Consider the following 16,641-nt stretch of genomic DNA (forward strand, 5'->3'; position numbering starts at 1 on the left):
AACACTTTTACTTTAAGTCCTTCTGTTAATCATCTATAAGCAGTACATAAACATCTAATACATGCTTATTATAACAGATACAAGTTATTAGTGTTTTGTAACAGCTGTAATATGTCCTGTGGACACCTATATGTGTAGGCTACTGTATAAACATAACGAATGACAATATAGTTAAACACAACTGTAATAATATAAAATGTTTTCATAGAAGACATTTTTAATTGATTACAAATACTGTACATTGGTGAAAACTTAAAAATGTCCATATCTGTGTACAAACACAATACAGTATATTATAAACCCTTAATTAAATATTTATGATGTGATTTTAAATGTTAAATAAAGGGACTTAAAGTAAAGTGTTACAGCTGAGCTACAACCCCCTGGCACTTCTGGTTGGTAATCACTTACATTTGAAATGTATAAAAATGGAAGGAAGGCAGCAGAGACTCAGGAACACTGTGATGGTGAAAAGTTCCACTTCCGTCCACATGGGGGCTTCAGTGAGCCATCAGTGTTCAAACCAACCAGTTACTGAGGCCTGAAGTTTAAAAAAAAAAAAAAAATCAGCCATCATGGTAATACGCTCATGAGGAGTCATTTATTATCCCATGCCACCGGAGGGAGCGGTGGCTGCAGGAATCTCCTCTGCTCATAGCAACATGATAGGGTTCAGGTGTATCGTTAAAACAATGAGGAGATTCTGAGGATTTTGCCTCATTTGCTGAGGATGGGAAGCCTCTTAGACGTGGATTGGTTTCTATACGTATAGCCCTTTTGTATTTGACACATGACAGGTTTCATCCACATACAGTCTGCAGGTGTGAATGCACTTTGATTTCAGAGGCTTGACCTTTCAATTATAGGAGAGGAAGTAGCGCTTAGAGAAAACATTTATCACCGCCTTGTTTTCCGGCACGTCACTTGCATTTGGATTTTCAGCCCCCTGTTCAATGGTCAGCCTTGGTTCTCCTCTAATTCAAGGCCAAATGTTGAACTGACTGAGGGGCCCCCCCCCCCCCCCCTTCAGATAAGACAGGTGCCAGAACTCTGAAGTAAATGTGAGTTTTCAGAGATTAGTGGGCTGAGCGGTGGGCCGGCGATTAGCCTATTTTCTGGAGTGTGAAGCAGCGAGATGAAGATGCATTGCTCCTGAGCCTGGAGTCCATTTAGGGGGGCTCTTTGCTGCCGCCGAGGCCGCTTCTATCAGAGAAGGCATGGATGATAAGCAGGAAGGGAGCAGAAATGGGTTTTGACATACGCATTGCAGAGTCAGAATGGTGGATTGATAGACCTAATCATCACCTGACCAGCGGTGGACCGCTGCAAATGAATATTGAAGGCACAATTCAAATGTATTTATCACGCTGCATTTAAGGAAAACCACCCCAGGGTCCACTGGCCTGCTTTTTTTAAGTGTATTTTTGGGGTCAAGCATGCTAAGACTTAAAGTAAAGCATGGGTGTGTGTGTGTGTGTGTGTGTGTGTGTGTGTGTGTGTTTATGTTTATGTGTCTGTGTTGGTCCTGGAGACACCTACTGTAGCGGGAACTACCACAGAGGAGCTTTTGAGCACTTGGGCAGGTGCTTATGTCTGTGAACAGATTTCATCAACGCCACAAACGCAAAAATACAGTCACGAAACTTTACAGGTGTGAGACCCATAAGAACTGCGATGTAGTAATGACTACTGAGTACTCGGGACATCAACATGTGGATGGGCGTCATGGCTGGTGTGAACCCATTTCAAAATGGCCTCTAGATTGCAATTCTTGTGGATTTAGCCATAATTTCTATTGATTGTGCTAACACTGCTGTACAGACAAGAAAAGTGTTTATCCAGATGATCTAAACCACTTTATCTGGAGGTAAAAGGAGTCAAACCTGAACCAGAAAGTTGGTCTGCAACCTGTTATCATTTACAGCTTGTGTCATTAGTTAAATGTCTGCCTTGGTTGTCTCCTCTAACCGGGGGGATTGTTTTGAAACCTCCTCTCCTCCTCTGGTCGTCGGTCACCATGTTCCCAGATTTTAACACTTCACTTCATTATCGTCACTGACGAAGATCCAGATCATCAAGGCCTTTTTTTTTTTTCTCCCCCTTGTTAGTGTTGAGTCTGCTGGTGACTAATGAAGCCTTTTGGCATGAAAGGTTCCCCCTGCAATGGTGGCCATGTGAGACCAGAACTCAGATTGGGAGAAAGTGCCCACAGTTCTTCCTTCCCTGACTCATTAGTTGTTCCTTTGCCAATGATTTTGATCCGTCAGAAGTTTGTCCCGTGTATCTTCAGCGAGCCACAGACTTTACGTTGAATGCTTGAAGCTGTTTTTAACTGCAGCCCTGGATGGTCGACTACTTGCTTCACTGGATATTACAAAAATATTTGTTTCAATTTGTCTACAGGTTTTGAGGTATCTGTTTGCACCTCAGTGCAATGGAGATGAATGGAATTTTGTTTGTGGAACTAAAAAGTTTATTTAATTGAAAAAATTTCATCACCAATGTTTCTTCCCAGAAAATGTCCCAGTCACTCTGGATAAGCCAGTCAGTTGCTGGTTTGCACCGTTTTGTTCACTGGTAAAATGGACTATACATAACACTCTCAAAGTGCTTTACACTACAAGCCACATTCACCCATTAACACATGCATTCATACAGTGCTTTTCCCCGACACATATAGCACTTCTCTACCGTACAATTGGTGCGGCAATTTGGGGTTCAGTGCATGAAATGCAGACAGGAGGAGACAGGAATCAAACCATCGACTTTCTGATTGGCGGACGACCTGCTCTATTTCCTGAGCCACAGTTCAGTGCGGTACAAAACAAGACCCGGTGGTTCAGCAGCCACCTGTCTGCAGAGATGTCACATCATGATAGTTTGTGTGGATTTTGCAGTTTTTAACCAAGAATCAACATATTGTACATCACATCACAGCTAACCGACTATGAGTCTCTCTCCAACAAGCTACTGATTCAGTCAGTAACACGGATGATTCAGTCCTACATGTAGACGACTGAACGCATCTGTGTTTTTTTTTTTTATTAGTTCCACTGGTTTCTACTGTACTGGGTGGAGGCCATGGCTAGATATCAGTATAGGTGAATGAGAAGATATGACTTTTGGTTCACAGGCTGCTGAAACGTACGGTGGCTGAGAGGGTTCAACGCAATGCAACTTAGGAAAACATTAATTTGACAACACATGCTAAAAATAGCACAAACGACAAAGGAAGTGTTTCCAGGGGAACCCAAAAAAAGCGATGGACCTGGAACCTGGATGTGTTTTGTTGATTTACATGTTTCCAACATGTAACACAACATGTTTTCTTACATGTGGAAATATAAAACAACATTCACACGACATCAGGCGTCATACTGTTTCTTCTGTTGCAGATATTCGTGAATACGGTTTTGTCCCCCGAGGGATTCTTTTTAAAATTAAGGAAAGAAGAAACTTTCCTGCCCCCTTCTGTAGTTCTTACACTGAGGACCAAAAATAACTGCGGATGAGAGGGGAAGTCATTAAAATATAACATCATCAAACTAACAGGCACCTTCGTTATTCATGTTTGTCATTGTTTATTCGGTGTGGAATGAAGGCAGACAGATCTGAACAGAGCGGGACGCAACTAATCAGATACACCTCCTCCACCTGAATCCTCCGCTTCAATCCAAAGTCAATTATGCAGCCTGCTCGCCTCTCTTCACATTTTCTGCCTGGCTGCTGATTCAGAGAGCAGCCCCATTCTGCTCTGGCAGGAATCAAAGTGTGAGGTAATCTGAGGGGACTTGTGTGGAGAAAAAAAAAAAGAAAAAAAAAAAAAAGGAGGCACTGGGGCCCCGGAGCCTCACAGATTGGAGGTCACACTCATGGCCAGGCGCAGCACTGTCACACGGACAGGTCGGTAATTGTGGGCAGACGATCGCTCCCCGCTGATCTGACCGGCTATTCCTGCATTACTGTCCGTCAGCTGTCACCTCACATCTAGATCTTCATTCAGACCGCACAGGCACCTTTATCAATCGGCTGTAAAGCACTCTAAAGCCAAAGGGGACAAATCCAGAGCCCCCCCCCCCTCTGCACACAAGCATGAAAAAGACTGACAAAACTGAAACCAGAGATCCAAGGCAGACCTCTGATAACTTTTAGATACTCTGCAAATGGCTTTTCGAAGCAGCTTTTGTGCTGGGAAAGGAGAGGTGGTGCGACACAGGGCATTAATATTCCATGTAGTTCTGCCTGGGTTAGTCCCCCCCCCCCCCCGCCACTACCACCACCACCCACCTCCCTCCTCCTCAGCATGGCTGCTCTGCATTAAAAGAGAGGAACATCAGGAGGCCGGGAGGAAAACACTGGCACTCACCTGGCCCTGCATGTGAATAAAGTAAAGATCCTCCCTCAGCCAAGAAAACAAATCGGCCGCTCTGATATTCACAAGTGGCCGCCACACAAACCACCACACACCTGCTGGAGGGGGCTCTGAAAATCCTTGTTTTAAACGCGTTGAGCTGAATAAACTAACATTGATTTTTCATTTTTCTTCTGTTTGTTTTATTTTTTTTGATGATTCAGATAAAGACTCACAGAGGAGCCTGCAGTGAAAAGAGCAAAGAGATGCCTTACATGCATTATTCCTAACTTCTGAAATAAAGTTCCCATGAGAGTTTGTGTGGATCAGGGAGATTCTCCTCAAAATATCACTCAAGCTGAGGATTATGAAGCAGCTTTTTTTGGGTCAAGCTTTTTTTTTTTTTTTTGATGCTTTGTTCATGGAGGAAAACATCGTAGCTGCTGCTCCAGACTCGCTCAGTTTAGTGTCTGAGAGCTGGTGACTGACACGGATGTGGTTTGTAGCTTATGCTGTGGGGAATACTGATGAATTTCAGCTTAAAAAAAATGTCCTGCATCGTAGGACAGCGTGTAATATCGGAGAAAATGACAAAGAAGCGGATGTAACAGCCTCATACGCATCACCAAGGAGGTGGCATGAAGGTGAAGCACCGCTTTACGTTTCAAATGTTTGAAAAGATGACTGCTGCTTTTATTCTATGTGATACAAAAACAACATGTAAACTTTTAATTTGAAGATGCACTTTAACTTCTTTTAACTTAATGATGAAACCATCAGAGAGTACTCCTGCCCTGCAGATGGAGGAGAAGAGGCCACTCCTGTCAGGACAGGAATATTTAACAGGATATAAGTGATCATTACATTATATTATATTATATTATATTATATTATATTATATTATTGGCACTGAGCTGTTGAAAACCCCATTTTCAACAGATTTTACACCCCTCATTAACTCAGACTTTTATTTTAGTGGTTCCCAGTATTATTCGCTGCAGACTTTACAGCTCTGACATTTTCATTCCGTTAAAGCACATTAACTGATATAAAAATTAAAGTACATCACAACAAAAATCACACACATGACATAAATCTCTCTGATGATCCATTTATTGAACCACTGACACAATAATGAGTGTTGAACACTGACGTCTGTTTTAAAACTGTCTCTGACCTCTTGGCCACAGTCGTGCAGTAATTCATAAAAAGTGCTGTGAAATGTAATTTAAGCCTGAATCAGGCCACGATGACTCATTCCTATAACATGGCCGTTGTTGCAAGAAAACCTTGTAACTCCAATTTTGATTGTTTTCCTTTTTAATAATGCTCCTGTATTGGTATTTCTGAGCCTAAAATTGCAAAAATATCAAAATATACTTAAAGTACCAAAAGTAAAATCACTCATTATGCAGAAATGCCTATTTCAGAGTAATGTATCGTATATAATAGGATTATTGATGCGTTTTAATGTTGCAGCTGTTAGAGGCGGGCTGCTTTTACTTATTTTATATGCTGCTGGTAGCTTGTGAATTCTCTTCCTGGCTCAATAAAAATACATTGTAATTTATTTGTTGATCATATTTTATTTTATCAATCAGAATCTGCAAACTACTTAACGTTATCAGATAAATATCTTGTTGTAAAAAGATAATATTTGAAATATATAGTAGCAGAAATACTCAAGTAAAGCACCAGGACCTCAGAATTGTGGTCTGTATCATTTATAATGGATTATGTCTGTAGCAGTAAGTCTCACATCACTACAGTATTTTAAATGTGTATCTTAACCTTAACTGTTTGTCCCTGCAGCCAAGATTAAAAAGAGACAAATCCATGTGGACACAAAACAGCATTGAGTGTTTTTTTTTTGTTGTTTTTTTTTGTAGTTGGAATAATTGGGCAAAGTAATCTATCTGGAGAGCTCCTGCAGAGAGATGGACTGCAGGAAAATCAGTGAGGAATCAGGGGATCTGAGTGTTTGTGTATGTGTGAAGGTCGTAGCATCATGTGTGACAACTTCTTCACACCCTGTTGGCTTTGAGCTGAGCTGTATAGATATTCCACACTGGTGGGGTGAGGTGGGGGTGGGGTTTGGGGTGGTGGTGGGGGGGAATAGCAACTTTCCTACAAATGAGCTTTCGTGGCTGCCTGTAGAAACTTAAGGTGAATGTACTCTGAGCAATGCACAAAAGATGCATTTAGTTGCAAATCTCCCATTTGCTTTAGGACCCTTTCACAGCCTGGATGAAGACACTGCTGCACGCAGCTGCCAGCGCCTGACTGCCGACTGGCTTGTAGCAATTAACTGGGAGCATTGTGGATGTATGTCCATGAACTGAAATCAGACAGGAGTAGAATAATGGCAAAATTGCTCATCAAAACATTCAGTCATTCTACAGTGGATCCAGGTGTTCTGAACAGAGACGTCTAGCCCGTCCTTTTCCCGCACAGAATACATCTGCAGAGAGAAAAGCACGTCGTGTGAGAATGGAGCTTGTTCTGCAGCAGACGTGTTGATTTGGCTCAGCAGGAAGAGCGCAGGTGTAATTGATAAGTGTAACAATGACTGCATTTCATTTAGAGGGTATATAATTGTGCACGTTGGCTTTCCGAGATGACTGAAGCTGCAGTGGGATATGTGGGAAAATGCGGTGGCATGGAGGGGGTAAAAGCAAGAGGGGGCAGGGGATACTGTAGGGAGGGGTTTAGAAACGAACTGGGAAAAGTTATTATTGTAGTTTTTAATGTGAATCATACAGTGTTTGTCTGTGTCCCTGCACTCAGTACAGCCAAGCGGCATCCATTCCTGGAGTTATACAAGATGAATATGAACAAAAACAATCAGGCCCATCTCTCCTCTCAAACTCACTGGACACTGAGCTTTGACACGGGTTTCTACAATCAGGTTGGAGGAGGAGGAGGAGGTGACACAGGAGGCAAAGCTGTAAAGGCCCAACTCCAATCTGAAGACAATTCTCCTCAGATCCCATCAGTACAAACTCTTCCCATTATAAGGCAGAAAACACTATTTTGTGTTGGTGGTTTGCAGCTCTATGAGAACATAGAAAAGGATGAATGTTTGTATGTGCCTTTATTTTAGCTGACAAAGTGGCTCCACTGCAGATGCTAGAGACTCTTGGTCTCGTGTTACAGCTTCTCTGAAACACTTAAACTGTGTCCACAGATTCCCCAGCTGCTGCTCCAAATCACTTTCTTCTGCCATTCACTCTCTCTATTCAGCATTGTGGTTGCTTTCTCCTGGTGGATCTACTGTACCTGCATGTACAAGCTGCACTGCTCTCACTGATGTCATTAGTTCCACCTGTTCCTGCTATGATGAGGCAAGATGTCTCTTCCGTATACAACAGATAAGAACTTAAGAAAACTTAATAGCTGAAAATGTTTTAAAAAGTGTTATTTAAAAAGTTATTTGAAGTTTTGATCCATAAGAAGATATATTTGTGGTTTTAAGAACCAAAAACCATCTCAGCGTAGTTTTACATCTCTCTTAGGCTTCTCTCTGGAGCTCAACAGGTCAGTGAGCCAATCAGAAGAGAGGACGCTCTGAGCCTCTCTTCTGATTGGCTGACTGTTTTCTGAGTGATCCAAAAAAATATATATATCAGATTTCAGGTAAACACTCAGAGAAACCAAATCCTGCAAAGTTGGGTGGTGGGTCCAGGTGGGCGGGGATGGGGGCATGGCTGAGAGCGGTGACTGCTTTGCTGTGACATCACAAAGTTACAGAAGTCCTGACGGCTGGTTTTAAGGCTCAGTTTCTGAATACAGGCTGTGTGCATTTCTCTGTGAACTGAGCACTTTGATACTTTCACAGGATTAATATAGAACCTAGACCTGACCTATAATTAAAAAAGACATGGACATCTCGCGTTATACAATATGGGACCTTTAACAGTCTGTGCTGAAACATCAGTTTCAGTCTAAAGTGACCGTGTTAACCAATTTAACTCAAAAACTACTTGCCATTTTATTTATATTGCTATTTTGAGTGCGTTAAACATGCAGATCTCTTCAAGGACCCAGATGTTGCTCTCAAATGGTCAGAAAGTTGAGTGTAAAATGCTGGAAACTCAGCAGTTGCCATCTTGGCTTTGTGGCAGAAGGGGAGAGACCACCAACGTGTTTTTAAACTTGTGAAAATGACGATTGAGAAAGGAGGAGACGTCATCGGCGCAGATGGCGAAGAACACATACAGGATGAGCAGCTGGCGGATGTTGTGATCATCATTTCTGGTAAGTGCACAACAGGAGTGTTTGATTTGAGAGATTCCCACACTACATCAGTGAGTAGACGTAGTGTACACAGTGTACTACATGTCAGTGTACTAATAGAAGTATGTGAATTGAGACACAGCAATACATTTATGGAAGTTTTGAGTTAAAAAGAGATTTCCTGAGGGAAGATTAGAGCTAAACCAGGACTAAAGAAGGCGGAGAGTCCAGTCTGAAGCTGGTTTAAATCAAACTCTGTGAAACTTTAGGAGCTTTAAAGTGAGAAAATATAAAACCTTATATTTAACAACTTGGCGAACAACAAATTTTTGCCATCGGCGTTAAACAAGGTGAATTCTTAGTGACACATTTGTCACAACAGCGTCTGCTCGTTCATTGTGTGTTATTATCTTGACAAATGGCTGAACTGGTTTTCTGTTGTACTCATTAGGAAACACTTGAGTCTTGTGTTTTCTCAGATGATAATGAGGCATATGGGAGGAATTCTCTGTTTCTATGCCTCTGTATTCTGAGTAAGTAAAATGTGTAAGATCCAGTGTTGTACTGGAGGCTATATTAATGTCCCACCACACAATTTATGACGCAAACATCCGTGATGCTAAACACTGAGTAAACATGTAGAGAAGCTTGGACATTACAGGTGAATGAGTAACTAAAATGTGCTCATGTGTGTTGTGTTGCTCCTCAGCTCTAGTTCCTCATCCTCCCGTGTGCTATCGGCTTGTGAATCTGGGGACGTGCAGCCAATCACAGGCCATCTGGTGTTATTTACAGTATGTATGTACTGTGGCCTGTTTGTTCAGGAATGACTTGCTTGAATGTTGTTGTTGCCGTCGTTGGGTTAAGGTCAGAAAAGTGGTGAAGCTGTTAAATTTCAGTTAATTAGTTTCTCATTTCTGTCATGTTCTGCCCCTGGTTTTGACTGTTTTTTGACTTTTGGACATTTGTTCATTTCCTGTTTAATTTCAAAGTAGGTTTCCTTGTGTGTCCACTGTTGTTTTACTTCCTGTCTTTGTCTTGTGTTTTCCCTCCAATGTAATTGTTTGCCCTGCCCTAATGTGTTACACCTGTGTCTTGCTACCTGCTCCCCTTGTCTGTATTTAGCCTCTGTGATTGTCTAAATAGTTTGTCTGTTTTGCTAATGTTTGCCTTCGTGGAGTTTTCCTGATGTTTCTTGATGCCCCTGAGTTTTGCCCCCCATTTGGAGATTCTGAGTTTTGCTTTCTGGACAGTTTTTGTAAGTGATTTTGGTTATTCAATTCACTTTTGTTCTTGTCCACATTTGTGTCCTGAAATCACTAATCTTTGTCAAGAGCTGCAATTTTTCTTACTTTCCTTTTCCTGCTCTTTTTGTGTGTTGATAGGGAGAAGTTTGGGACTATAACTTCTCTTTTTGGGCAGTTTTAGTCACGGGAATTTATTTCTTATCAGTGTTTTAATATGCTGATCAAATTGTCTCCTCATATTCATTTCTCTTTTATACTGACTTGGGGTCTAACAGAACAGTAACACAAAGGCTTTAACCCATTCAGTAACTGATGAAACCAGTTTAGAGACAATTTTTACACGTACAAATAAAATAATATTTTTTTATTTTTTGATGGTCTGGTTTAGGGCCTTCACATGCAACATGAAAACACTCTAAAAATCACATATACTAATCTTAAGACGAGACCCCGCTGGTACCATCAGTGCCAACAGGCTAATGTAACCATTTTTCCTTCAGCACATTGTCAAAGACCTCCAGTTACCCCTGCTGGTCCGAATCCACACATCTCTTCATGTCAAATCTCAACATTTTCGAGCTCACTGGCCTCGAGTTTCCTCGCCCACCTCCGCAGCTTTGATTTCCCTGCAGACCAGCGTGCAGTCCTGCCGCAGTCATGCTTCAGACAGGCTTCCCTTGCTCTCCACGTCGCCTCGCACCTGTAATGGGAGGAGATCCGAGGGAGAACGAGGAAAAAAAAAAAAACCCATGCTTCATCATACTGTGTCCTTGTTGTTCTAAGTTGGAACATCTCTGAAATAAGAGGGCTGTGATCTTCAATTCCTCCGTTTTGATGAATCACAATGAAAAGCTGTCCTTCAGTAATAAAGCTCTCCAGATGAGGAATGGGAGAATTTCCCCCTTTTTCTGTCTCACAAATGCTAATCAGCGTTGAAGTGAGCAGCCGGTAAAGCCAGGGAGAGAAAGTGACAACATTTCTTTACTGCTGAGCAGAGAAGAAAAAAGGATAATCACACTCTGCAGAGGCTTCTGTGTGGAGATGCTGTGAGGAGATAAACACAGCCCCCTCGGGGGAAGGTAGGCAGACAAAGACAGATTTGTTTTATCTCCTTAAAACAGCGACATACGTGGAAAAAGGTTGATTTTAAGAATAAGTCCTGAGATAATTAAGGCCTCAGCCCCTTCCCACTGACAGGGTTTTAGATATCTGCTCTTTATAACGTCCTGAGTATTCACACACATAAATATTTCATTCCATTCATTGTGGAGTGGCGTGTCCACACATTCTGGATCAGTCTCTCCACTGCTGCACAAACACAACTGTGCTTAAAGGTGTTTGCAAATTTGATCTGACACACCATTTCAAAATAAAAGGCTGCGATTCGATGCTGTTGTCAGACAAAAAAGAGATTACTACAGGGCTTTAGAGACAACCAAAGAGCGTAATGATAAATGATCTCTCCCGTTTCACAGTGAAGTTTCTGAGGTTTTATCTTATGACCAAAAAGTTGAGACAGTACACGAGGATTGAGACACACGCACGCACACGCACACACACACACACACACACACACACACACACGCTTTATGTTATAGTAAAATTGTGACTGTAACATACTGATAAATTGCCTGGAAAATATTGATAATTTTTCCCTAGAGCATTAAAATTGGTCAGTTTTGGAACAGGAATGATGATACAACACCTTAGAATGTAAATAAAGATGGGAGTAGCCTTAGTAACATCACCAATAAGTTTCTGAAGAGCGGTTTTGAAGCTCAGAGTGGGCTGCTCCACCATCGCCATATTGGCAGTGCCTGACTGTATAACTCCCAGTTATGGGCAAAAAAAATGGGCAAAGAGGTGGGGCATGTGTTGAGCTGGGATTTCGGGCTGTGGGGATTGGAGCCAGCCTGAAGTGGTCATTGGAGGATCTGCAGTGTTTTTGGTACTTCTGTGTTTAGCTTCATTTTTTAGCCCCGGAGGTTGCTGCTTTTACGAGACATGCACCTTGAGTTGTCAAACAGTGACAGGAAATGTTGTTGTTCTGTAGCACAAATACCATTTTCAGAGCTCTTGTCACATTGTTTTTCTTTTTTTTTTTTTTAAAAAAAGGTCTTATACTGTATATTGTTTTGCAGTTAACACTCACTTTGTAAATACTCAAGATTGTATGTATGTGTGTCTTGTCCTCTGTGACCCTTTTCACCTCCCATACACACATACCAGAAGTTTTGTAGCATATAGTAAATTTAAACCAAGGACACAGCCGGGGATTTATGGAAAGACTGAGATTATATCACCACACTGTACGATGATAATAACCCTCCACCAATTCATCACCACAGCCAGGAACCCTTACCTCAGCTAAAGTCTCCATTCATTTCTCCTCAATAGAAACAGTCTCACATCCCGTCTCCCCCCTCCCCACACCCTCTGATTCTTCCTCATGATAAATGAAAACTTCCCCAGCTCAGAAACAATTGGCTTCCCTGTGGATCCGTTGTCTTTTCAGAAACATTTGACTGGTTTCATTCATTTTGTACTGTGAGCTGACATTTCTCATTCAGTAGACACAAACAGCAAGCTACGCTGTTTATATTCTCTTAAAAAAAAAAAAGAAAAGAAAAAGTGATCTGAATGCTGTTACCAGGGATTTGTCTTCTTCTCTTGTGCTTCTGTTTATATTGAGCTGGGTGGTGAGTGCAGATTTGTTCCATTCAGACGATGGACTTTAGAGAATAAGCAATAATTTCTCAGTGACTGAGCATTTTCTTGCAGAACAATGTGAGATATTGTATTGTCACATCCCAGCTCTGGGAGGGGAGGAGACCACATTAACTGAAAAATTTCAAATAAAACATAGGAAATGAAACATGTGAAGTATGAGTCAGTTTGCAGTAGATGGATGCATGAGAAAGTTTTCTTTTCATTATCTGGCTTCACTGAGACAACAACAATAGTCATGCTATGAGCGATCACTTGACGTTGGTTTTAAACTCAGTAAGTCAACCCAGGTTTTCCCTGAGTGTGTTCCCATAAGAGCGGCGGTGTTTGCAGCGTATGAATGAGGGTCGCTCATAAAAAAAACCAAACAAACCAAAAAAACAAGAAGGGTTTTTTTGCTGGTCTCCAAACACCCTCACGATCTGCACACCGAGCTCTTCAACGAATGATGATGCATTTTCCAATTGATTGGTCAGTAGCCGGGTGATTTTACACTTCTTATCGAGAACCTTGCAACATAAGTCAGCATGGCTATACACCCTGGTAAGATATCGTCAAAACCCTTAAACCTGGAGTTACCTGGCTAACCCCAAATCCTGCTTCATAGTACAAGCTTCAGGTGAGACACTGACTACCTTATCAAGCTGAGGATCAGCCAGCACAGGTGTCAACTATTCCACTGATGGTCTTCTTGCCTCTTAAGGAGAATGAGCACAGACAGGACCAGAACTGTGTCCCAAATGCAATATTAATGGCATCAGGTCTTTAGGTACGTCGTGCTTCCACGTCGGAAAAAGTGGCAAAATGAAATTGCCAAGTTTTTTTTGTTGTATTTTGACATGCAGATCATTTTGAATTTGAGATTAGAGTGTGTAAGATTTCTGCCTCTTGTCACAGCTCACAGGCAGGACTCAAAAGGCACAAATCAGATGATACACTTAGACAGCTCAGCTTTACTTGGTTCAATTCAAAGAAACAAGCAGAAGGTCGAGGGGTAAAGTCTGCTACCTGCTGCTGTTGGCAGCAGGTACAAAAGGCAAAAATCTAAAAAGGCACACAAGCACGGGGAGGTAATTTGACATGAAATGTCAGAAAGGTGCAGCATGATAGACAATCTGGCAAAGACTGAGGGGAGCTGGGTCGATTTAAGTGCTATGGGGCTGATTAGGGAATGGGAAACAGGCGGGCAGGTGAGTGTGGGCTGGTAGGCGTGGCAGGGTGTGAAATAACATGAAAGGGAAAACGAAAGGCAGGAATGAATGAGATGGTGATGAAAGGGAACCATGACTACATTGAAAGTGAATGTGGTATGGTGCTCACAGCATCTAAAAAGTGTGCAGTCTGTTTAATAATAGAAAAGGTCCCCGTTGTGCCGGCTGATCCACAGACCAAAGAAATGGTCTTTAAATTATGCAATTGGTATCTGAAATCCTGAGCAAGGAGGTGACGGTTTATAGGATCTATAGCGAGATCAGTGTGTTTGTGGATGTGTTTTGGGTTATATTTACTTATTTTCAGGGGTTTCTGCGTGTATAAGAGAAATGCATCAACACATAGCCAACAAGTGTGCCGGTTTTACACCAGGTGTACACATTGATACAACCTTTAGAGGTGCTCGATTCCATAAATTGGTTGATTTGGCTCTAATCTGCCAGGTGCTTCAGGGCCACCTCCAGCTCCAGTCGATAGAAAGAGTGAAGAAATCTTTGGTCCTCAGCACTGACTGGCAGCTGTATTTCAGCTGTGGGCACATAGCTGCAGGGTGGCTGCTTATTACACCTGCCTGCAGTATCTCTAAGTGCCCTGGAGCAAAATGACGAACTCCAAAAAGCGCTCTGTGCTCTGTCTTGACCCCCTTGAAGAAATCCATATGTATGAAATAGATAACCAGGGAAAAGGGAAAAACCACTTTACTGCCCAGTGCAGTTGGGTTAACAAGTTTCTCAGTGTGTTTGACACATTTGTAGAAACATTCATCAAGTCAAAAAAAAACGTAGGGCTCATTTTATTAACAATAAACCTCTCTGCTTTGCAACAGTTTCATTAAATAAAACATGTCAATCTCCTGCTATTAGGGACAACACGAGAGCCCATACTTTGGTACCAAGTTGATGCCAAAATTCTGAAAATGTGATGGTACTTGTTTTTCTACACTAGTTAAGGTATCTTAGATGTTGTAGGTACTAGAGATGTGATTCTTCCAGGACTGAGAGAGACGGAGAGCAGCACAATAACACTACAAGTGTTCTAGTCTGACATCAAACTTGATGAGAAGAAGAAGAAGGCAGGCAAAGTAAATAACAACACATGGAATGACAGCAGAAAGTGCAGGTGAAGCAGCGGGTCCGCGGCAACTTGTAGAAAAAAACCCCCCGCACACACACACACACACACACACACACAGAGACAAAGATATTTTCTACTTGATGTGGATCACCAGGGACAAGTTATAGACGACCAGAAGCCATAATGCAAACGCAGCTCAAAGACATCCAGATCTGTACGCAGAGTTCAGGCTGAGTGAGTTTCAGTTGTTCATTTTACATTAACAACATGTCGTCAACATGTTCACGTCCTGAAATGTTACTGTTTGTGACTCATGACATTTGCCATCTGTTGTAGCAACACTCACAACGCTCACCAAGGCCAATGTTAGCTTGTTCAGGCTAATGTAGTGACAGCTCATAACATTAGCAGGCTACAGTCATCATCTTTCAGTCTGTTAAAAATATAATGCTGACTTTTTAAATGAATATTTTCATGGCATGGGTCTGTCACCTTCCTGCTTGCACACTGACTATATGGAAGTGCATATGAAAGTCACAAAGCATTGACCCATCAACCCAGCCGGTTTCATCACTTGTTTGTCCCTACACTTCCAGGGCTGGTTTCACAAAGACAGACTTTGACTATGGTTTAGATATAACAAACAGTCAGACTTCACATAGATGTCTAAATTCATCTGCTGCACAGAGCAGTTTAGTTTTATCTTAAGCCGGACTGTGGTACAGTGAATTCCGTGAAAATTAAGATTTTTTTCAATATAAAAAAAATGGCTGACCGAGGAACTGCATCCAACCACTCCATCTGCCCAACAGAAAATGTTTGTCTTTTGGAAGAATTCAACGCTCTTGTTGCTCTCTCCGTAAGAGTGTTACACCACAAATTATGAGCCATGTTTGTCTGGTCAGCGCAGGTGTCTTTGATTGTTACCAGGGTAACACTGGTCTTATGCCTGAGTTAGCCTGGGTACTTATAAGGTGTCTAATGTTTCTGGTTTAAAACGAGTCAGTCTTTATTTTTGTGAAACAGTCTAACTCACATTAAATTACTCTATGAGCAAAAAATGAAGACTGGACCAACACTACAGACTAGTCTGGGCCCCGTTTTCATCTGTGCTACTTGCAGCACGCTTCTGTATTTAGTATTTACAGCACATGTGTTGTCAAATTGATGATGTTTTCTGAATTTGTTTGTGCTTTGTCTGCTTGCATGTGCTTTCTTAAGTTGCAGTGTGTTGAGCTCTCAGGGCCACAGTATAATAAAAAAAAACTCTCTAACCTTGTGGATGGAAGGAGCAGTCTGGAGCAGAGTACATCAGAGTATTGACATTCCACAGGTTGGTCGGTTTGTTCTTTCCTCACCACAGGCTATAAAAACAGTTTCATTGCATTTGATTAAAATCCTCCATTTCCTCTCTGCACAGCCCACAGAGTAAATATGATCATTCTGCTTCATCTGCCTTACAATCCAAATCGAATCGTACACCCTTAATCTTGCTGCACTCCCTCTTGTTGATGTTGTTGTTGGTGCGGCAATGGCCCTGAAGCGATATATTGCACATAATTTCACCACACAGCAGAAGCAGAATAAAAACCAGAAAAGGGAGACAAGATGGATGGACTGTCTGACTGACTGGCTCTTCCTCCTCTCTGCTACGTGACATGATCTTCTTTAAGTATGTTGTTTGCAGCTGCTGGCAACAAAATCTGACTCCTGCTGTTAAAATGGGGGGTTGGGGGTGGGGGGGGTTCAACAGTAGGGAGAGATTCACCTGCAGACGCAGTAGGTCATCCCGAC

This window comes from Seriola lalandi, unplaced genomic scaffold (assembly GCF_002814215.2).
Source record: "Seriola lalandi dorsalis isolate HSWRI2012SDOR001 ecotype SW California unplaced genomic scaffold, Sedor1 jcf7180002054322, whole genome shotgun sequence".
Taxonomy (NCBI): Eukaryota; Metazoa; Chordata; class Actinopteri; order Carangiformes; family Carangidae; genus Seriola; species Seriola lalandi.